Source organism: Hemitrygon akajei, chromosome 25, assembly GCF_048418815.1.
Source record: "Hemitrygon akajei chromosome 25, sHemAka1.3, whole genome shotgun sequence".
In the NCBI taxonomy this organism is placed as follows: Eukaryota; Metazoa; Chordata; class Chondrichthyes; order Myliobatiformes; family Dasyatidae; genus Hemitrygon; species Hemitrygon akajei.
Window position 1 is genome coordinate 33578264 of NC_133148.1, and position 23333 is coordinate 33601596.

General features: G+C 46.1%; 1 protein-coding gene across 4 annotated transcripts in view; it reads right to left on the reverse strand.

The window, feature by feature from the left end:
• LOC140716503 (RAC-beta serine/threonine-protein kinase) overlaps window positions 1-23333 on the reverse strand; it is a 153191-nt gene that overhangs the window by 73838 nt on the left and 56020 nt on the right. For 3 of the 4 annotated variants that reach the window (XM_073029294.1, XM_073029295.1, XM_073029297.1), the window contains exon 2: window positions 22962-23031. The exons of the other annotated variant lie outside the window; for it this stretch is intronic. The gene's annotated coding sequence lies outside the window, so the exon portion shown is untranslated. The remainder of the gene's footprint in view (window positions 1-22961; window positions 23032-23333) is intronic. 4 annotated transcript variants of the gene reach the window in all.

Here is a 23333-nt window from a genome sequence, read left to right on the forward strand (position 1 = left end):
GGCCTCACCTTCAAGGACTCTTCATCTCATGTTCTCAGTACTTATTGCTTATTTTTCTCTTCTGTATTTGCAGTTTGTTGTCTTTTGCACATTGTCTGTCCTGTTGGGTGTGGTCTTTCATTGATTCTAGGATGGTTTTGTATTCTCTGCAAATGCCTGCAGGGAAGGTAATCTCACAGTGGTACATGACAACACACGTACATCCTGTTGGGTGCGGACTTCTCATTGATTCTATTGTGTTTTTGTGAATACCTGCAAGACTTATTGAGTATACCCACACGAAAATGAATTGCAGGGTTGTATATGCTAACATATATGTACGTTGATAATAAAATTTACTTTGAACTAAATTAAAACTACTCGTTATCCGGGCAGATCAATGAAAAGTTTTTTTTACCACATCCTTCGCAGCCTGTTGGGGGCAGTGGGGAAGGGGGAGGTGGGGGAAGAAAAAGTCTAACGATATTTGAAAGGAGAAAAGGGCCAGAATGGTTTAGAAGTAATTCAAGAGCCCAGGATCCTGGCAGCTGAAGACAGTTAAAAAAGTTATCGATATAGACCCTCAGAAGTATGACAAATATGCTTGTGGGTAACATGATCAGACATCTTCAGCAAACAAGCAGTGAGTTTCAAGGATTAAGGTCAACTAGCAGATGACATCCATCTCTGACTCACTCTTCTCAGTGGAGGTTGTCTATCTATCTCAGACGTTCCTGGCTCTGGGCTTGTACTCACTAGAGTTTAGAAGAATGAGGGCAGATCTCACTGAACCTATTGAATATCGAAAGGTCTAGATCAGGAGTTCCTAACCTGGGATCCACGGACCCCCTGCTTAATGGCGTAAGAGAGATTGGGAATCCCTGACCTAGATAAGAGTGGATGCGGAGAGGATGAGTCTATGAGGGAACAGCCATTCAGAACAGAGATGAGAGGAATTTCAGAGGGACGCAGATCTGTGCAAGTCATTGCCTCAGATGGCTGTGCAGGCCAAGTAATTGGGCTCAACCACAATCTTGTTGGGAGATTTGCGTGCCTTAATGGCCCGGAGAGCTAAGTTGGTTGGAGTCAGGGCCTTGTGCTTTGACTCTTGGTGGGATCACCCATGCCTAACAGGTCAGAGTCCAGGCCAGACCAAGCACCAGTCCCTCCAGGTACAACCCTGATTGGTCAAAAAAAAACAGCAATGAAGAATCCTTCTACCTCTGAATGTGACGGCATTCCCCAGTCTCCAGCTGGGACTTGCATGACAGACAGCGGTGAAAACTGAGGGGAAGTTCCTGATAGGATGGAGGAACCCTGAACACCGCCAAGATCAAGACCAGATGGCCAAGGACAGACAGAGATGGAGGACCTTCATTGCTACCCTAAACGCCAGCTTACAGGCAGTAACAAAGATTATGGGGAGAAGGCAGGAGAATGGAGTTGAGGGGTCATAAATCAGTCATGGAGCAGACTTGATGGGCAGAATAGCCTAATTCTGCTCCTATAGCTTATGGTCTTATAATGGCCCCAATAGCAAGTCATCCATCATTCTGGACTCCAGTTCTGACTCATCCTCCCTAATAAGCCATTCGCTCCAGTTGTCAAATAGTTTATTCCTCTCACACTGCAATGTCCACATGGAAAGATTGCCAGGACATCAAAATTGAATGGCGGAGCACTGAATCAGAAGGATGTCACTGGATACAGATTTACGCTTGGCAACCTGGCAGGGATAGATGGGAGTGCACGCATCTCCTGCTAGGTGGTGACAGGCCACGTCCGCCCGCGTGCCTCTTCTCCTCACTGCGCCCACCATCCCTGAGCTGCAACCATCGTGGCCTACGCTGAGCCGAGCAGATCAGGGAGCGCTGAGCAGGCTCGCTCACCGAGTCCGTGAGGCTGGCCCACCCTCGCAGCGCGACCCAGTCCAGTCCATCGCGGGTAAGGACCGTTGATCGCATCTACGTGGGAAAGCAGCATCCGTCAAGGACCAAAAACTATCCGGGCCATGCTCTCACCTCGCTGCTGCCATCAGGAAGGTGGTACAGGAGCCTACGGGCCCACACCACCAGGTTATTACCTCATAAAATCAAACTCCTGAAAAAGCTCGCCCCACCACTGAATTGTTCCCACAATCTATGGACTCACTTTCTAGGAATCTTCATCCTCCTTTGCTGTCTAATGCTTATTATGATTCCTTTACATATTTGCACAGTTTGTTGTCTTTTGCACACTGGTTGTTTGTCCGTCCTGTTGGGTGTGGTCTTTTCATCGATTCTACTGTGCTTCTTGTATTTACTGCGAATGCACAGGAAAATTAATCTCAGGGTTGTAAATGGTGACATACATGTACTTTGATAATAAATTTACTCTGAATCTGCTTTCGGTTATTTCTGACTCACAGACGGTTCAGCTTGCGCACATTTTTCTATCATTACCGCCATCATAACCCAGTAGCTAAACACAGGTACGAGCCGTTGATACCAAAGAAATCCCTCACTGCTTCAACTTAAAGAAAAGCAAGTAATAATCTGAAACAGAACACTCAGACCCTCAAGCCTGTTGCATTACATTCAAAGTTCATCATAAATTTATCAGATTTGTCATCTTGCAGGTAATCACGGCAAATACAAGAAATGCAATAGCATCAATGAAAGGCTGTCTACTTAATTACCTTTCAAATTTAATTTCTGTCCAGCTACTCCCTCAGCTACCATTCTATGTAAAACTACCCCAATTTTTCCCCCAATCTGTCACTATAGTAAAAGCCCCCCCAATCATCCTGACTAATGTACAGACAGGACAGGCAGCTTCATCAGGGGTCCCGGCCCGAATGGCTGACTCTATTCCTCCCCATAGATTCTGCCTGACCTGCTGAGTTCCTCCGGCATTTTGTGTGTGTTTTGCCTGTGCAATGAGAAACACAGCAAGCCAAGCCTCTACCCCCTTTAATGAAATGTATTGGAACAGGTTTCTTCGATAGCTGAACAGAGGAGATGGGGAAGACATTTACGCAAATGTCAGCAGATGCTGGGCAGTGTGACTCGAAGGGCCGGAAGTTCATAGTATATTTATTATCAATGTATACACTGACAGCTTAAGATTTGTCTCCTTACAGGCAGCCACAAAAGAAAGAAACCTCAAAAGAATCATTAAAACAAAAGTCCCAACACCCAATATACAGAGAGAAAAAAATCATGCAGACAATGAAAACAAGGAAATGGCTTCAGAACTGAAGTTTTATGAAAAATGAGAAGCCAGGCATCACCGCAGCAAGCCACAGCCACAGCTCCACATGGAGCTGAGTGGACGCCGTGGAGTGGCGAGCAGAACCGGCCCAGTCCAGACCACACACAAAATGCTGGAGGAACTCATCAGCGGGTCAGGCAGCGTCTATGAAAATGAAAGAATGGTCGACACTTCGTACCAGGACCTCCCCCCTTCCTTTCCAGTTCGGATGAAGGACCTCAGCCCAAAACGTCAACCGTTTACTCCCCTCCATAGATGCTGACTGATGTGCTGAGTTCATCCAGCTGCCCTGATTTCCAGTATCTGCAGAATCTGAGCTCAAGAAATTCAGAACTAGGTTTCAGTCAGATAGCATCCAAGACTGAAATAAAGAGACGCTTCATTCCAAAAGTGATAAATTGTTAATAGTATGTCCTAGAGGCTCAAGAGATTTATTGCATTCAAACAGATCAACATAAACTGAAACATTGGAAATAAGGGGAACAGCAAGTTCAAGGTAGAAGACAAGCAATGATTCTAAATGGTAAATGTCCCACTTTCAATCCTACTTGCATACTTGGGAACATTTTGAAGAATGAGGAATGGGCCTTTGGCAGCATTAAACTACTTTAGATCAGAAATCATATGAAATAAAATTTATTCGCGTACCATGGAGAGCATTCTAACTGGTTGCATCACCGTCTAGTATGGAGGGACCACTGCACAAGATCAGCAAAAGTCTGCAGAAAGTTGTGAACTCACGAGCCCCCTTTGACAAAATTAAAACTGCCTGGGAGCACGATTTAAATTTTTCTCTGTCCGACAAGGTTTGGGATTCAATTCTCAAGTCAGTTAATTCAACTTCTCTATGTGCTCGCCACCGCCTTTTACAGCTCAAGGTTGCACACAGGGCTCATTTGTCTAAAACTAAATTGTCGTGTTTCTATCTTGATATTAACTATACAAGATGGCGGCGCGACGCAGCTTGCAGCAGCTACTCCGGAGCTGATTATCTGTTATTTGTGAAGCAGGGTGCCGTGCGCAATCATAATCGATTGAAAACGGACGTGGGAGCATGGAGGAACATCTGGAAATCTCCAGGAAGACCTTCTTCAGTGCTGCTGCTGCTGTGAGGTCCAGGTCTCTGCTGGGAAGAACAGGCCCCCAGTCCTTGGGGTCACGTTGCCAATGGCCATTGGCACCTTAATACGCTCAGCAGGGGATGGTGCTCGGAGAAGCTGTGCCGGAGGGGATGGTCGGAGGCTCTGAGGTTCGACGGACTCGGAGTCCGCTGTGGTCAGGTCGCTTTCACTGTGTGCTGCGCCTGCGAGGCTGAGTCGGGCGGCGCCATGGAAGTCCACAGCTGGGTATTCCCTTCTGCCGCCGGTGTGGGATGACGAGTCAAATCGGGACCCTGAGGACTTGTGGATTCTGTGTGGTGGTTTCTTTCGAACTTATAGTCTTTTAACATCTTTGGACTATTTTTACTGCGCCCATGGTCTGTTTTTCTCATCAATTATGCTATTGTTTGCACTGTTGTAACTATGTGGTTTTGTGCAGGTCTTGTAGCTTTAGTTTTTGGTCTTGTTTTGTCTGGTGGATTTGGAGCTCCTTTCCAGGGAACGCACTAAGATGGTTCTGGAGGAACGTTGTCTCATTTTTTAACTGCATTGCATTTGTGGTTTCTAAATGACAATAAACTGAATGTGATCTGATCTGATATTAGACCCCTGTTGCGACAAGTATAAAGGGGGAGATACTTCCCTTATTCATATGTACTGGGCTTGTCCAAGCTTGGAGAAATTCTGGAGAGATGTCTTTTTAACTTTATCTCATATACTTAATTGCTACCTGGAACCCAACCCCCGATTGCTCTTTTTGACACTTTGGGAGACAGCTGACTCTGACTAAACGTTGTACATCATCTTTCGCCTCTCTTTTGGCCAGACGCGCAGTCCTTCTTAGGTGGCAAGATGCTGCCCCACCCATTCATGCTCAGAGACATTATGTCCTGCTTAGACCTTCAAAAGATTCATTATTCACTTCTTAATTTGGACACAAAGTTCCAAAAGGTGTGGGGACCTTTCCTTGAATATTTTCATAAATCCCGTTTAGATTAAGGGTGCATCCCTCTTTTTTCTTTTGCATCTAAATCCCTTACTTCCAGCTTCTTTCGGTTAAGATTTATGGGGGTTTTTTTATGTGTAAACATATTATAGCTCAGATAGTAGGCAATATACTTTCTTTTTATAAATACAGCTCTGTGGTGATAAAAGTTCTGATTAACTTTTTTTATATAGCGTAAGGCTGGCTTGCAGTGAGTAGTGGGAGGGTGGGGTGGTATCTAATTTTATACAATTCTACTATGGGTGATATTGTTTAACTGTTATGAACTGTACATTTGATATGTTCGTTTTGCACTGTATAAACCTTTTTTTAAACTGTTTTTTTTGTCACATTGTAGAAACTTATTAAAAAAATCAATTAAAAAAAGTTGTGAACTCAGTCAGCTTCATCATGGGCACTAGCCTCCCCAGTACCCAGGGCAACTTCAAAAGGAGATACCTCAGAAAGGAGGCATCCATCGTTATGGACCCCACCACCCAGGACATGCCCTCTTCACATTGCAACCAGAGAAGAGACTGAAGACAATCAACATTTCAGGAACAGCTTTTTCACCTCTGCCATCAGATTTCAGAACAGACAGTGAACCCATGAAGTATTGTTTCCTCTCATTTTCAGAATCAGATTTAATATCACCGGCCTATCTTGTGAAACGCGTCATCTCTGTGGCAGCAGTACAGAGAAATCTATAAAAATAAAGAAAAACTGAACTGCAGTAGGTAAGTACAAATAGTGCAAAACTAAAAATAAGAGAAAGTAGTGAGGCAGCGTTCAATGTCCATTCAGAAATCGGATGGCAGAGGGGAAGAACCTGTTCCTGAATCGCTGAGTGTGTGTCTTCAGGCTTCTGCACCTCCTCCCTGATGAGAAAAGGGTATGTCCTGAGTGATGGGGGTCCTTAACGATGGACGCCACCTTTTTTTCTGAGGCATTGCTCCTTGAAGGTGTCCTGGATACTATGGAGGCTAGTGCCCAAGATGGAGCGGACTAAATTTACAAATCTCTTGCAGCTTTTTTTGACCCTGTGCAGTAGCTCACCAGACGGTGACGCAGCCAGTCAGAATGCTCTCCACCATACGTCTGTAGAAATTTCCAAGTGTCTCTGGAGACCTACCAAATCCCCTACAACTCGTAATGAAAGAAAGCCACAGTCACGCCTTTGTAGTTGCATCAATATGCTGGGCCCAGGATAGATCACCAGAGGTGTTGACACTCAGGAGCTTGAAATTTCTTTTTGCACTCTGTCTTTAATTTTTTTTTAAATACACAGATATTGCAATTTAGATTTTTATTATGTATTGCAATGAACTGCTGCTACAAAGTTAACAAATTTCACGACCTACGCCAGTGATGTTAAACCTGATTCTGAAAATAAAGCAGAATTGAGGAAGTTCAGCACAGTTACAATCTAGTCTCAATAATACTGAAGAGTTGTTCTAAATAAAGGCAAGTTGTCATTTTTAAAATGCATAAAGAGGAAGAGCAGTAAAGAGAAATTATCAGCCAGCTTGAGCAAAGTGAGCTATGTCAGGTTCTTGGGTGTCAAATTCTCCGAGGATCTAACATGGCCCCAGCATATCAATAGCAATCAAGTAGGCAAGACAGTGGCTATATTTCATTAGCAGTTTGAGGGGATTTTGCCTGTCACCTAAAACACTCGAAAACTTCTACAGATGTACCGTGCAGTGCATTGGGACTGGCTGCATCACCAGCTGGTATTGAGTGTGTGGGGGGCTACCGCACAGAATTTTAGTAATCTGCAGAGTTGTAAACTCAGTCAGCTCCATCACGGGAACAAGTCTCCATACTATCCAGGACATCTTCAAGGAGCAGGGCCTCAGAAAGGTGGCATTCATTATTAAGGACTCCCATCATCCAGGGCATGCCCTCTTCTCATTGTTACCATCAGGAAGGAGGTACAGAAGCCTGCAGGCACACACACTCAGCGATTCCGAAACAGCTTCTTCCCCTCTGCCATCCGATTCCTAAATGGACATTGAACCAGTGAACACTGCCTCACTAGTTTTTTTTCCATTGTTTGTTTTTGCACTACGATTTTTAAATTTAACTATTTAGTATACACATATATACTTACTGTAATTCTTTTTGTTCCATATTTATAATGTATTGCATCGTACCGCTGCCACAAAGTTAGCAAATTTCACGACATTTGCCAGTGATATTAAACCCGATTCTGATTCTAAACACTGACAATGTAATAGCTCGGAGTTTTGTGGACGTTGCCGAATGCCACGAAGGTTCCTCCCGACGAAGGTACACAGCACAGAACATATGACTCACACGCAACACAAGGTACTATTACCACAAATTAACAAATAATAAGCTGCATTTACCACTCAGCTCAAAAAGTAAACAATACACAAACTCCACCGACACTTCACACGTGGTGAGACCTGGGTGGTGGCCAGGAGTTCAGTAGTCTCACGGTCCGGGGGCAGAAGCTGTTTCTCATCATAACAGCCCTTGTCCTCGTGCTACGGTACCTCCTGCCTGATGGTGGGGGGGATCAATGAGGCCACTGGAGGGTTGGGGGGGCACTGACTATGCCAAGGGCCCTGCACATGAAGCTCTGCGATTAATTATCTCGGAAGATAAACATCCTAAGCGGTTAGCACGTCTCCACCCTTCAGATAACCAGGACCCTACTGAACGAACCCTGCTGTGTGCCAAGGTTCCCACAGGGCTGGATTATTTTACGAACAATTTCAAATTCAGCGCATTGAAGCAATCATGAAGGCACGCCATTGGCAAGACTTCATCAGGAGTTTGAGGAGATTTGGGATGTCAAGGGCGCTACAAATTTCTACAGGGAGTATTCTGACTGGTCACACAACCGCCTGGTTGTGGGTCAATCAAAGCTGACCCACACCCCCCTACCATCAGGCGTGAGGCGCCGTAGCACGAGGACAAGGACTGTTAGCATGGGGAACAGCTTCTTTCCCCCAGACCTTGAGACTACTGAACTCCCGGCCACCACTCAGGACTCACAGTTGAAATGCCAGGAGCGTTTGTACACTGTTTATTTTTTGAGATGTGTGGCAAAAGCAGCTCAGTATTTGTTAATTTGTGGTAATAGTAACTTGCGTTGCGTGTGAGTTGTATGCACTGTGCAGTGCACCTTGTTGCTTTTGGTGGTGTACGTGCGTATAGTTGAATGCCAATTAACTTGAGCTTTGGGGGTGAGTGGCAGCAGAAATCTGAACTATTTGATGGGACGAGGGTGGGCGTTGTAAAGCGGCCATATCCAGCCTTGCACAACTCGTTGAGAAAGGATCCCCTTTGCCTACAAGCTGGGGAAGTGTGTCTGTGTCTCTGACTTGTGGACGGAAATAAAGTTTCAACTTCCTGTTTACAAAGTGCAACTGTGTTTTCAAATTTTTTTTAACCCCAAAAAAAGTTTTTTTTTGCAGTCTTGAAGAGTCTCTGCCCGAAATACCGACCACCAGTCCTGACAAAGGGTAGAGTCTCTATTCCTTTCCACAGATGCAGCCCAACCTCCTGAGTTCCTCCAGCATTTTGTGTATTACTCTGAGTTTCCAGTATCTAAGGAACCACTGGGGTTTTATTTTGCAAGTCATTTGGAATTGCCAATTTGAATGTCTTAACCACAGGGCAATGAACTTAAGTGTTCTAAAAAGTACAGGGGTAATAAGAGTCCCGATCAGCACTGGGGGCTCAGGACAACCACACTGATCCACAATAGAACTGGTCGTAAAGGCAGTTTTTTGTAGCCAGTGATGGCGGGCTTCAAAAACAAGCGGGGGGTGTTGTAATAAATGTCACCCACTCTCCAGCAGAGATACTCAGCCCGAGGTACACTGACCTGCTGCCGACAGCGCTCTCCTCGCCCCGCTCGACCAGCAGGCGGGGAAATCAAAAGGCCCTTCGGCAACACCCGCTCAGGGACTGACGCTGGCTAAACACGCAAAGCAAACACTCGAGAGATCTGTCGGGAGGCAAGGTCACCCACGAGGGCGCTCGGAACAAACAGGAGGCTGGGGAGTGGTGGTGGGGGGGTGGGCAGCTGCTGCTGTCTTCATTCACACACCCTGCTGAAGAACCGAGGGCTAGGACACGAGCGGAGTTGAAGCAAAAGGCATTGACGTGACAGACGTCTCCCCTCGCCAAGCAACAAGTCAGCTCAGCGGGTAACAGCCACTACAAGCAACAGCAGGGCGTGGGATCGAGACCCAGTCCACAAGGCCTCGTCTACCCACGTCTGACACAACCTCATAACCTTGCTCCTGCCAATTTCAAGAGTCAAGCTACATCATTTATGTAAAAAGAAATTCACTCCTTGCTAGAAATCTGTTTTTATTTAGAGAAAAGGAGCAGAACAGGCCCCTCTGGCCCCAAGAGCTGCACCACTCGATTTAACCAGTGCCTAATCACCGGATAATTTGCAACTACTAATTACGACTTTGGACTGTGGGAGGAAATGGGAGCACCCAGAGAAAACCCACGCGTTCGAAGGACGTACAGATGACGCCTGGATTGAACGCTGACGTCCCAAGCTGTAACAGCGTCGCGCTAACTGCTACGCCTCCGTGGCGTCCAGATACCAAGCCTGTACAATCACCATACTCAGCCAGTTCGGGCCTGCAGATCACCTCTAATGTAACTGTCAGTGTCCTCAGCTACTCAATCTCTGGAAATCCTTCCCAAAATCTCATTTTTGTTTTAAAATCAGCCCCCTCCCCACCCACGGGCCCATTTTTGCCTTGGCACTTGTACTGGGCGAGCTGAGCAAGAGCTGTTTTGCTTGACAACATCTCTGAGGCACTCGAGATATCCTGCCACATCCTGGACGCATGAGGAAGGCATTCCAGGAGCTGTGGTGTCGTATGGCTGGTGTTCCTTTCTGACACGGGCATTAAAGACAGCTGGATTAGCCTGAGAGCAGGCCGATCCCGTGAGAGATCAGCATCAGATTTAATATCACCGGCATTTGCCGTAAAGTCTGTCATCTTTGCGGCAGCAGTACAATAATACATAATAATAGAGAAAATTGAGTTACAGTAAATGTATACAGTTACATTAAATAATGCAAAAAATGGAATTAGTGAGGCAGCGTTAATGGGCTCCATATTCATTCAGAAACCAGATGGCAGAAGGGAAGAAGCTGTTCCTGAATCATTGAGTTAATGCCTTCCTGTTTCAGTACCTCTGCCCTGCTGGAATGAAAACAAAGCACCTCCTGGGTGATTGGGGTCCTTAATGATGGATGCCGCCTTTCTGGGGCACCTCTTGGTCAGACGTCATGGATACGACAGACCCTTGATGTTCACAACTCAGTGCAGCTGACTTCTACCCCGTGCAGTAGCCCCCTCCCATACCAGACAGTGACGCAGCCAGTTAGAATGCTCTCCACGGTACAGCTGTAGAAATTTGCGAGTGATGGTTGTTCCCTCAAGAAAGCACAGGTAATAAATGCAGAGGCTACGGTGGAACATGGAGTCATAGAAGCATGGAATCATACAGGCCCACTTGGCCATGCTGACCACGACATCGATCTCCTCCAGTCTCATTTGCCCACAGTAAGCCTCTGTCACTCTCCTATCCTATAAAAATACCTGTCCAGGCGCCTTTTGATGGAGTGTTTGATGGCTCTGGGACTCTACTCACTGACAGTCAGAAGAATGAGGGCTGACCACATTGAAACCTATTGAATGGTGAAAGGCCTTGATAGAGTGGATGTGGAGAGGATATGGTGGGAGAGTCTATGACCGGGGACACAGCCTCGAAATAGAGGAGCATCCCTTCAGAACAGGGATGAAGAGAAATTTCTTTAGCCAGAGGGTGGTGAATCTGTGGAATTTGTTGCCACAGGCGGCTGTGAAGGCCAAGTCATTGAGTATATTTAAGGCTAAGGTTGATAGGCTCTTGATTAGTCAGGGCACAAAGGGACGCAGAGAAGGGGGCAGGAGATTGGGGCTGAGAGGATTAGCCGTGAAGAAATGGCAGAACAGACTCGATGGGCCAAATGGCCTAATTCTGCTCCTATATCTTTTGGACTTATGGTCTTAAACATTGTAAATGAAAGCATCTCCAAGCACACCGACAGTCACCACCCTGTGGGAAAAAAAACTTAAGAGTCATAGAAAAGTACAACACAGAAACAGACCCCTCAGCCCATCTAGTCTGTGCTGAGCCATTTGAACTGCCTACTCCCATCAACTTGTACTCCAAGCATACCATCAATACCCCTACTACCCATATATCTATCCAAACTTTTGTTTTTAGATTTCTAGATTTTAGATTTAGGGCATATAACAAATAACTTCAGCATTAACTTCAGCCACCAATCTTCAAATCTGACTATGCACAGTAGATTAAATTTAAAATGCAGTCCTGGACTATGGGCTCCGAAAAGTCGTGAATCACAGTTCATGGGAACACCAGACAGTGCTGCCTGAAATGCACTTAGATGTCTGTGGTGTGGGTGTGAAGCTTGCTTGTAGTTCAAAAAAAGCATTGCGGATGCATTGTAAATATGGAATGTCCTTCGATCTTTGGCACATGTAATGTTTGGTCGAGACCTCTTTCTCCAAAAGGGTCTCAATATGATCAAAAATCAAATTAAATCAGGTTTAATTGTCACTCAACCATACAAGGATACAGCCGAACGAGACAGTGCTCCACTGGGCCAAGGTGCAAAATCATACACGCGCAATCAAAATATTGAGAAAGGAAGAAAATAGTTACAAAAGAAAACACATTTTTATTCCAAGACCCTGAGTGACAAGTTCCACAAATTGCTGGTGCCAGCTGTCTCATTCTGTCGAATAAAAAGACTGCTTCATATCTACCCACACTTCTCTCTGGTGATTTCGTTCACGCGACAACACTCTTAAAGTTTTGAGTGTTTGCCAATTAAAGCAACAAGGGAGACTGAAACCGAGGCCAATGCAGAAGGTGAGCGCTGGCTGCCTGCCTTTTGATCACTGGTGGGATCACCCTGCTATGGAGAGCAGAAACTGCCTTTTGACCTCTGGGGAAAATCACTCTTATGGGGAGGGGAGAATGCCTTTTGATCGCTGGTGGGATCACCCTGCTACGGAGATGGAAAGGCCTGCCGCTGTAACTGAAGAATGTTACCCAGGTTTTCAGGCTGACTACAGACTTTTTCCCCAGACTAGTTTTTTTTAAATATTCTATGTATTTCGCCTGATCTTTCTCATTTTTTGTGTGTGGGGGAGGGGGATTTGGGTGGGTTGATGCGCCTGTCCAGTTTTTGTTCTTTTCGTGTGGGGAGTAGCAACGTAGGGGTTAATGATGGTGCCGCCATTCTTCTCTTTCCTGGTTTCGTGTCTATCTCGAGAAGCATTTCAGAGTTGTATACCTTGATAATAAATGACACGTGGCCAAGTGGTTAAGGCGTTCATCTAGTGATCTGAAGGTCGCTAGTTCGAGCCTTGGCCGAGGCTGAGTGTGTGTCCTTGAGCAAGGCACTTAACCACACATTGCTCTGCGACGACACTGGTGCCAAGCTGTATGGGTCCTAATGCCCTTCCCTTGGACAACGTCGGTGGCGTGGAGAGGGGAAACTTGCAGCTTGGGCAAATGCTGGTCTTCCACAAAAAAACCCTCCCCAGGCTTGCGCCCTGGAAACCTACAATATGGGAGTCCTATGGGAGGCCTACAATAAATGAAACTTTGAAATTGAGCTGGCATGCATCACTTGCGCTGGCAGCTCATTCCACGCTCTCACGACCGAGTGAACAAGTCTCCCCTCACACACCCCTTAAACTTTTCACCTTTCCCCCCTAGAGTCTGACCAGTGATCCTAAGTGCGCCCTTCAGTCTTATAAACCATTGTAAAGCTCAGCTGCCGACACTTCAGCTAGAATCAATCCAGCTCATCCGATTTCATTTTGACTACAACTCTCCAGTCCAGTCATCACCCTGGTGATTTGCGTGACTGGTTCTTCTTTCCCCCACACCGCCGATGGTCGGGTTGCGTGTGGGGCTCTCTTTAAATAGGTTCTGTTGTTCTTGCGGCTACCTGCAGGATGACAAATCTCAAAGTTGTATAGCGTATACAGACTTCGAACCTTTGAACTTGGAACTCCGAATCCCTTCAGCACTCCCTCTTGTGCGCACTTTGTTTATACAGAGATAAAGCAGAATGGGCCTCTCCAGCCCTTCAGCAACCCCCGACAACCCTGATTTAACCGTAACCTGATCACGGGACTGTGGGAAGAAAACAGAGCACCGAGGGAAGCCACACATTCCACCGGTCACCTTACAGAGGACACCTGGACTGAACTCTGAACTCCGAGGCTCCGCACTAGAACAGTGTCACACTAAATGCAATGCTGTGAAGTGGCAGCCAGAACCGCACGACACCAAAAGCAGTAAAACCGATGTGTTGTCCAACTGCGACGTGACCACCCAACTCTTATACCTAATATAGCATGCATACCAAATGTCTTTTTCAGTATCTTATTCACCTGTCGCCACTTTCAGGGAACTAAGAACTTGCAACTTTTTTGTCCCCGAGGTCATTTATGCCCTAGCAGAATTCCAGGGTGCCGTGGAAAGGTAGTGGTTAGCGTGATGCTCTTTCTGCTCAGGTGTCGGAGTTTGGAGTTCAGAGTTCAATTCCGACATCATCCGTAAGGGGTCTGTACATCCGCCCCAGCGTGGGTTTCCTCTGGTTTCCTCCCACAGTCCAAAGACGTACCGGTTACTAGGTTAATTGGTCATTGTGAATTGTCCCACAATCAGCTCAGGGTTAAATCGGGGGTTGCTGTTTCAGAAAGGCCCATTCTGATCTGCACAGCATCTCCAAATCAAAATAAAATTCAAACCTCCTAATGTGCATTTCACACTTGCCCAAACTAAGTTTCATCTCCCACCACTCCACCCAACTTTCCAGCTGGCCTAATCTTTAGACAAACTTCCTCCCCATTCTACAACTCCTCCAATGTCTGTGTGGCCCGCAAATTTAATCAGACCACCTTCATAGCCAAGGTCCCAGCACTGACTGCTGCAGTACCCCACTGATAAGATTGCCAGGCAGAAAAACAGCCCTTGGCGTCTACCATCCACCTCCCATACCCAGCTAATTGTGGACTCAGATTGCCAGAACTACTCAGACCCCTCATGCCTTAAACTTCAGGACCAGCCCACTTGTCAAAAGCCTTAAATCACATCTTAGTGTACATTAAGGGATTTGCTCATTTTGCTGTCAGTTATCGTGAAAACAATTTAATACAGAAAGTAACACAAGATTAGGGATAGCACAGCAGTCAGTATAATGTCACAACAGCACCAGCACCCTGGGTTCAATCCCGCTACTGTCTGCAAAGAATTTGTATGTGTTGGATCCAACTGTTTAATTCTTAGATTACTGTTTAATTGATATTTTCTTTGCAGTTTAATAATTAGTCATCTACTTGTTTTTTTTAAATGCAAGTTTAATGTGCCTCTAGCAGTTATCCAAAGTACAATTCTGGAAAGGTGTGGAAGTTCAGTTGTTCTGCTTTATTTCAGTAAGTTCTTTCTCATAGGCTGACTCTTATCTACAAATCTGAATGGAATTTTACCTGTCTCTAGGATAAAAATAGCTGTTCAATGCTGGATGCCAACTTCACATCCTTAGCCTCAGGAGTGCGGAGGCTCGGCATGTCATCAAAAACCTTGGCAAACTTCCGCAGATGCGTGGTGGAAAGTGTGCCGACTGGCTGTTTTATGGCCTGGTATAGGAACACCAATGCCTTTGAGCAAAAGAGGTAGTGAATTCAGCCCAGTACATCATGGGTAAAGCCTTCCCAACCATTGAACACATCTATGTGAAACGTTACCGTAGGAAAGCAGCGTCCAAAGATCCTCACCACCCAGGCCATGATCTTTCCTCGCTGCTACCGTTAAGTAGAAGGTACAAGTGCCTCAGGACTCACACCACCAAGTTCAAGGACAGTTACTACCCCTCGACAGTCTGGCTCTTGAACAAAAGGGACTACACTCATTTAAGGACTTATCTTGTTATTTCAAGCTTGCTATATATTGCTATTATCTGCATTTGCAGAGTTTAACAGTTTACAGTTCCTGATGTTTAGAGTTTTCAGATCCTGTTTACAGTTACTGTTCTATAGATTTGCTAAGTATGCCCGCAGAAAAAGAATCTCAGGGTTGAAAGCGGAAGCTGATAGATTCCTAATCGGTCAGGTCACCAAGGGATATGGTGAGAGAGGTGTATGAGGTTGAATGTCATCTGGGACCAGCCATGATGGAATGGTGGAGCGCACTCGATGGGCTGAATGGCCTAATTCTGCTCCTGTGTCTTATGCGGTGACTCTAATAAGTTTTAATTTGAACTTTTGAACCTCAGCCTCTTGTCTAAGCTGTTTCCTGCTACTAGCATCTGCTCCTATTTCCTTTGTTCTGTCAGCTCTCAATAAAACGATCATGAAGCAACGAGTTTTGAGCCCTTTACTGGCCTACGGAAGATTTTTGGATCAAAAGATCAGAATCTGACATGCTCTCTCCCGTGATCGTGTGGGTTTCCTCCAGCAGTCCAAAGACAGACTGGTCGGTGGGTTAATTAGTCACATCGGTATAACTGGGTGTCTTAGGCTCGTTGGGCCAGAGGGTCCTGTTACCGTGCTGTCTCTCTTCTTAAGTAAATACCACAGATGCTCCAAGCAGTGCATGCCAACATTTGCGTCTCCTTCACCTCATCCCATCAGCTTAGACTTTGAATAATTTCTCCCTCAGGAAGATGCCTCCAAATCATTGCTACTCCTATGCTCCTTTACACAAATACAACCTTCATCAACCCGCTAAGTCTCTATTCAGTAACTACACCCATCCTATTATAGACCCAATAATGACACGGGCAAAATACCAGAGTCTGTGGGCAAACAGGAAAGGTTCTCTAAGGACCTCTGGAAACTGATTTCTCCAGAGGCAGGCAGCAAGAGTGAGCTCCAAGGATTTGGCCAAGGCCGAGCGCTGTGCACACTGGCAAGGGGAATTAAGCGAGACTGGTGGCGGGCACAGTGGCAGCACGCAAAGTCCTAATTAAATAGGGAGAGAAGGTAGAAGCTACCCAATGGGGTGGAATGCATTATGGAAACCAGACTAATCCCTCAGTGGGGTGAATGTGCAGGGGACCTGTCACCTTCCTCAAATACCAGGCCTTCATAACAATTTTCACTGTGCAGTGTGTAATAGAGTCACGTGTCAGAGCGCTGGAGCAGCTCCTTCTGCGTACTGTCCATATACCAACCTACACCAGTCCCATTTGCCCACGGTAGATCCAGAGCTTTCTATGCCTTGGCTCTTCAAGGTACGTAAATGCGCATCACAACCAGGTTTGATATCACCGGCATAGGTCGTGAAATTTGTTAACTTTGCGGCAGCGGTACAATGGAATACATAATCATCAGGGAAAAAAATGAACTAAAATATTTAAATTAAAGTAATGCAAAAACAAATTAAAAGGTGAATGACTTTTTCTATTTCTGCTTCTGCGCTACGTAATTAATTTGAATGCTGCAGTGTTCATGGGTTCAACGTCCATTCAGAAATCTGATGGCAGAGGGGAAGAAGCTGTTCCTGAATCGTTGAGTATGGGCCTTCAGGCTCCTGTACCTCCTGATGGTAGTAATGAGAACAAGGCATGCCCAATGCCCTCTGGATGAAATAATGTACCCTCAGACCCCTATCTCCCACCTTAAATCTACGCCCTCTTGTCTCGGATATCCCAACCATGAGAAAGTTTCAATACCAATTCTCAATTTCCTCCATAAGAGGGATAACTAACACACATATATGCCTAAGACTTTTGCACAGTACTGTAGTAATTTTATGACATACGTGCGTGATGATAAACCTGATTCTGATATGGGTCTCTATTGTGGACTGAGAGTGGGAAGGGGGCAGGGAGAGGGGAATCACGGTTGGGGAAAGGGGAAGGGAGAGGGAAGCACCAGAGAGACATTCTGTAATGATCAATAAACCAACTGTTTGGAATCAAATGACCTTGCCTGGTGTCTCAGGGCTGGGTGTGTCTACACCCGCACCACCCCCCTCACCCCGGCACTCATCCTCTACCACCTGTCCCACACCCCTCCCGCAGGGCTCCACCCCCGCCATTCCCAGCATCCGTTGTCGGGAATGTACAAACTCACTCTCCGCTCACGTTGATAAATACAGTACTGTGCAAAAGTCTTAAGCACCCTATCTATATAATACTATATATACACAAATATAAAATACATATATAAATGCATAAATATAAAATATATACATTTACACATACCTTTACAAATAATAAACAATACATTGATATATAATATATGCTTAAGGCTTTTGCACATTACTGGATGTCTTGGTGAAACTCGTCTGCATCTCTTTGCAACACAAACACAAGACTGGGCTTTATGGTATGAAAAGTTACACACAAACACACCCAGCATTTAGGACTCACTACAGTAACAAATGCATCTGCTGCCCACGTGCAGTAAGTGACTGGAGTAGATTAACAGAGGAAGGGAGTCGAGAGAGAGAGCATTTTTCACTCAATAAAAACAGAAAACTTTATGATCTTCAGTTGGACAACAGCATCTGTGGGGGTGGGGGTAGGGGTGAAAACTCCTTCCCCTTTCCTTTCCTATCTTGATGATGGTCTCAGCCTGAAATATTGAGTGTTTATTCCTTTCCACAGATGCTGCCTGACCTGCTGAGTCCCTCCAGCATTTTCTGTATGTTACTCCGGGTTGAAGACCCTTCTTCAGAACTGGAGAAGCAACAAAACCAGTATTAACCTGTCAGACGAGGAAAGGGGCAAATGGGCACTTTCGAGAGGGCAAGGCAGTTGCCAAGGCAAATTCAAGCATATGGTGTTACCTAGTTAACAGATGAGAACATCGAGAGAGCAAAAAATATGTTAAAACCACGTGATAAACCATGTGATCCTGAAACCAAAAGAGTGTTTGAAAGAAACAAGAGAGGGCATCCATGAGAAAAGAACAAGTTACAGATCATTAACTTTACAGCAGAAAAGAAATGGGCAGCTTCCTAAAGAAAACAGATAATGTTGCTACTACATAGTTCCGGTGATCGGGGGGTTGACCCCAACGTCTAATATTGGGTGGGCATAGTTTACATTCTCCTTTTAGCTGCAAAGTCTTCCCCTTTGGTGCTTGTTCCTTCCTCTCCTCCCAAACACCGAATTGGTTGGCTGGTTAACTGTCTCGATGATAGAATCGAATGGAACCGGAACGGGACACGCGTTCGGGGAAGGGAACCGGAACGGGACACGCGTTCGGGGAAGGGAACCGGAACGGGACACGCGTTCGGGGAAGGGAACCGGAACGGGACACGCGTTCGGGGAAGGGAACCGGAACGGGACACGCGTTCGGGGAAGGGAACCGGAACGGGACACGCGTTCGGGGAAGGGAACCGGAACGGGACACGCGTTCGGGGAAGGGAACCGGAACGGGACACGCGTTCGGGGAAGGGAACCGGAACGGGACACGCGTTCGGGGAAGGGAACCGGAACGGGACACGCGTTCGGGGAAGGGAACCGGAACGGGACACGCGTTCGGGGAAGGGAACCGGAACCGGACACGCGTTCGGGGAAGGGAACCGGAACCGGACACGCGTTCGGGGAAGGGAACCGGAACGGGACACGCGTTCGGGGAAGGGAACCGGAACCGGACACGCGTTCGGGGAAGGGAACCGGAACCCGACACGCGTTCGGGGAAGGGAACCGGAACCGGACACGCGTTCGGGGAAGGGAACCGGAACGGGACACGCGTTCGGGGAAGGGAACCGGAACGGGACACGCGTTCGGGGAAGGGAACCGGAACGGGACACGCGTTCGGGGAAGGGAACCGGAACGGGACACGCGTTCGGGGAAGGGAACCGGAACGGGACACGCGTTCGGGGAAGGGAACCGGAACGGGACACGCGTTCGGGGAAGGGAACCGGAACGGGACACGCGTTCGGGGAAGGGAACCGGAACGGGACACGCGTTCGGGGAAGGGAACCGGAACGGGACACGCGTTCGGGGAAGGGAACCGGAACGGGACACGCGTTCGGGGAATGGAACCGGAACGGGACACGCGTTCGGGGAATGGAACTGAAACAGGATTTGAAAGCTGCCATTGGCACAAAAGGCTATTCAGCCACCTCCTAGCTTATGAGCCGCAGTACAGGAGTCAAAACTTCAGAATCCAAGTCCTCTACTTCCCTCCATGGAAGGGTTATCAAAAGGCAGAACACATACTTTAAGGCAAAGGGGTGGAGTTCAAAGTACATTATCAATGTATAAATTATACAACCTTGAGATTTGTCTGCCACATAACAAAAAACCCAAAACGACCCAATTTTTAAAAAAGACAAATATGCACCCGATGTACAGAAAGAGAAAAAATATAAATTGTGTAAATAAAAGCAAACAACAGCATTCAGAATGGAAGTGAGACCATAGACACAAAGCCAAGAGTAGGCCCACAGCCTCAGTTCATCACCCAGCAGGGAAAATTGTCGTGAAGCTCACAGACACAAAGCCGGGAACAAGCCCCGGCATCAGCGCCGAGGCGAACGGAGTAAACATCACATCATAGCGAGCAAAACCAGCCCAACACCCTGCCTTTTCGGTCCATCTTCTCAGTTTGAGAAGACTGAGGAAGCAGGAGGAAGTTTTTTTTTAAATGCACAGTGGTTGATACCTGGAACTCACCACCAGCACAGATAAGAGTCAGATACATTTAAGAGATATTTTGATAAGCGCTTAAATCGGCAAGACATAGAATAAAACTGGCCAATTAAAAGACAAATCACTGCAGATGGGCAAAAAAATATATCAGCATGGACCCAGTGCGCCCAAGAGCCTGTTCTGTGCTGTACAAACAATTTCATGACCAATTTCAATCTGTTTCCTTGCAGGCAGCCACGAAACAAGCCCAGCATTCCATTAAAAAATTTCCAAGTTCTCCAGTGGTTAGGCTAGGGTTATATTGGGGGTTGCTGGCGATGGTTCAAAGAGCCTGCTCCCTGCTGAACTGCTAAATTAAGAAAAAAAATCAGTTTCTTTTCTCAAGTAGGAGAGACCAGATTGCCAGAGCTGAATGCAATGCACTAGACTAGAAGTGAAAGCAATTCAGCGCTGTACCTGGAAGGAGAATTTGAGCTTCTGGATGGCAAGTGTTGCGATAAGAGCCGTGTTTTTTTTTCTAAATAGTCCATGGACAAACGGAGACGATTAGAAGAGAAACCACGGAATCCTGTTGGCATTAGCACAGTAGTAACGTAGTACAGTAGAGGCCTTTCTGTCCACAATGCTATGCCAACCTTGTAACATCCTCCAAGATCAATCTAACTTTCCCTCCTACATAGCCCAAATCCCTCCATTTTTCTTTTACCCATGTGCTGAAGAATCTCTTAAATGCCCCTAATATACCAGCCTCTACCGCCACCTTGACAGTGCACTCCAAACACTTAATGCTAAGAACCTGCCTCTGATACTATGTTATGCAACTCCAAAAGATAAAAACTAATTAAAAGAGAAACGGAGCTGGGAGATAATGCATGTGTAGTTTTGTTTTTACTTTAAGTGAGGCGCACATACATTTGCACTGCCGTGCAATACTTCTGTCGTCACACACTTTTACATGTAACCCATAATAAATTTAAATAAAGAATGATCAAATAATACGTTTACAATATTACTTAAATATTACTGAAATATTAAATACAAAACATCTGACTCAGTCCACTCACCTTAAAAGATGTCCTCTGGTATTAGCTATACCACAATGGGGTAAAAATGCTGAGAGTCAGCCTCTCCCTCCTCACCCCAAGGTGGGGAAAAGGAGGGGAGGGGAAAAGGAGGGGAGGGGAAAAGGAGGGGAGGGGAAAAGGAGGGGAGGGGAAAAGGAGGGGAGGGGAAAAGGAGGGGAGGGGAAAAGGGGAGGGGAAAAGGAGGGGAGGGGAAAAAGAGAGGAGGGGAAAAAGAGAGGGGAAAAGGTGTTCTGCTGAGCACTGTGGGCAGGCTATGTTGGCACTGGAATGACTGGCGATACTTACAGACTGCCCCCAGCACACCCTTGGGTGCGTTGGCTGTCAACAGAACACATTTCACCATATGCCTTTATGCACTTACGGTAAAAAAATCTGAAATAGACTAACCAGCAAGGTGCATCCCCACAAAATACAGGTGCATTCAAAGAGGAAGCATCCTGCCAGAAACTGTTAAACCAGACTAGCTTGCATGGTAACTACACGGCCTAACTCCAGCTTCACACCACTTACTGAAGCCAGCAAGCAGGAATACCAAGGACAGTCTTTAAACACAGGAGAATCTGCAGATAGTGGAAATAGAGGAGCACACACAAAATGCTAGTGGAACTCAGCAGCAATGGAAATTAATAAAGTCAATTTTGGTGGCTTCTTCAGGGCTCGGTTTCTTTTACAGTCAGTTTGAAGCACTATGAAGCAGGCACATCATTTTATCCTACAAGAATTCAATATACAAATGCAACTGTGCAAAAAAAAACATTTTCTTGGGATGATGCTGCCCATGGTCAATTTATTCTCTTACTGTCATCAAGTAAAGTCAAATCACACAAATTGGTGCAAATAAAAGCTAACGCAAGCCAAGAGAGCCACTTTAACCACTGAGAAGAGTAGTGCTCATACAGAAGGAACGACGAGCTACTCTATCAGTTAACTCTCACCAGGTTAAAGTCCATGGTTTGCTGCAAAATGGAACTCAAAGATTCAAAGTATTTTTAGTATCAATGTGTGAAGTACACGACTCTGAGATTCAACTTCTCACAGACAGCCACGAAACCAAAACAAAACACCATGGGACCCGTTCAAGGAAAATAAATACCCGATGCACAAATAAGAAGAAAACAAATCTTGCAAATGGCAAAAAGCGAGCAAGAAACTCAAAATATAAAACGTCAACCACAAGGTCATCAAAACAGTCTAATTACTCATTAGCTAAAGACCAAGATGGCGGAAATACCAAAGCCTGGACAGTGGTGGTTCTGGAAGAAAGAGGGCCTAAAGTGACTACTTTAGCCTTATCCAGTCTGGATGGGAATTAAGGCCTTGTTTGTAGTGTAGCAGTTAGCACAATGCTATTACAGCACGGGACGGGGTTCGGAGTTCAATCCCAGGGTCTTCTGTAACGAGTCTGTACACCTTCCCTGTGTCATACCACGTGGGTGACCATGATTGTTCTTGGCAAACTTTTCCACAGAAGTGGTTTGCCATTGCCTCCTTCTGGGCAGTGTCTTTACAAGACGGGTGACCCCCCAGTCATTATCAATACTCTTCAGAGATTGTCTGCCTGGCGTCAGTGGTCGCATAACCAGGACTTGTGATCTGCACCGGCTGCTCATACAACCATCCACCATCTGCCCCCATGGCTTCACGTGACCCTGATCAGGGGCTAAGCAGGTGCTACACCTTGCCCAAGGGTGACCTGCAGGCTAACGGAGGGAAGGAGCACCTTACACCTCCTTTGGTAGAGATGTATCTCCACCCAAAGGCCCAGTTCCACAACACATCTCTAAATTAATAAAATACATCAAGGCATCTTCACCAAAATGAGAATAAAAAAGCAAATCATATCGTACCTTCAGAGACTAGCTCAGGAGCATTTGTTTGACCTTTCTGTCAGCGAGTACTGGCTGATACAGGACACACCTTAAAAATAAAAGTTAGAAAAAGCATTAAACTCATTTTTACCAAAAGGCAGTGGCCTGCAGTGCAGTTATGGAGGCCCCATATTTCCTCATGACACAAGGGGAGTGTGGCCAATTGAGTCCACACCGGCTCAAAACACAATCTCATTAACCCTAACTTCTCCCGCAGTCCAAACCACAAGTTAGTTCATTGCTATTGGGTGGAGTTCCCCTCCCCATCTTGGCGATCCATCTGCAAACATTTCATTGCCACATTACATCGTCCGTGCGCTGTTCACTTGTGGCGTTTCTTCCAAATGCTTG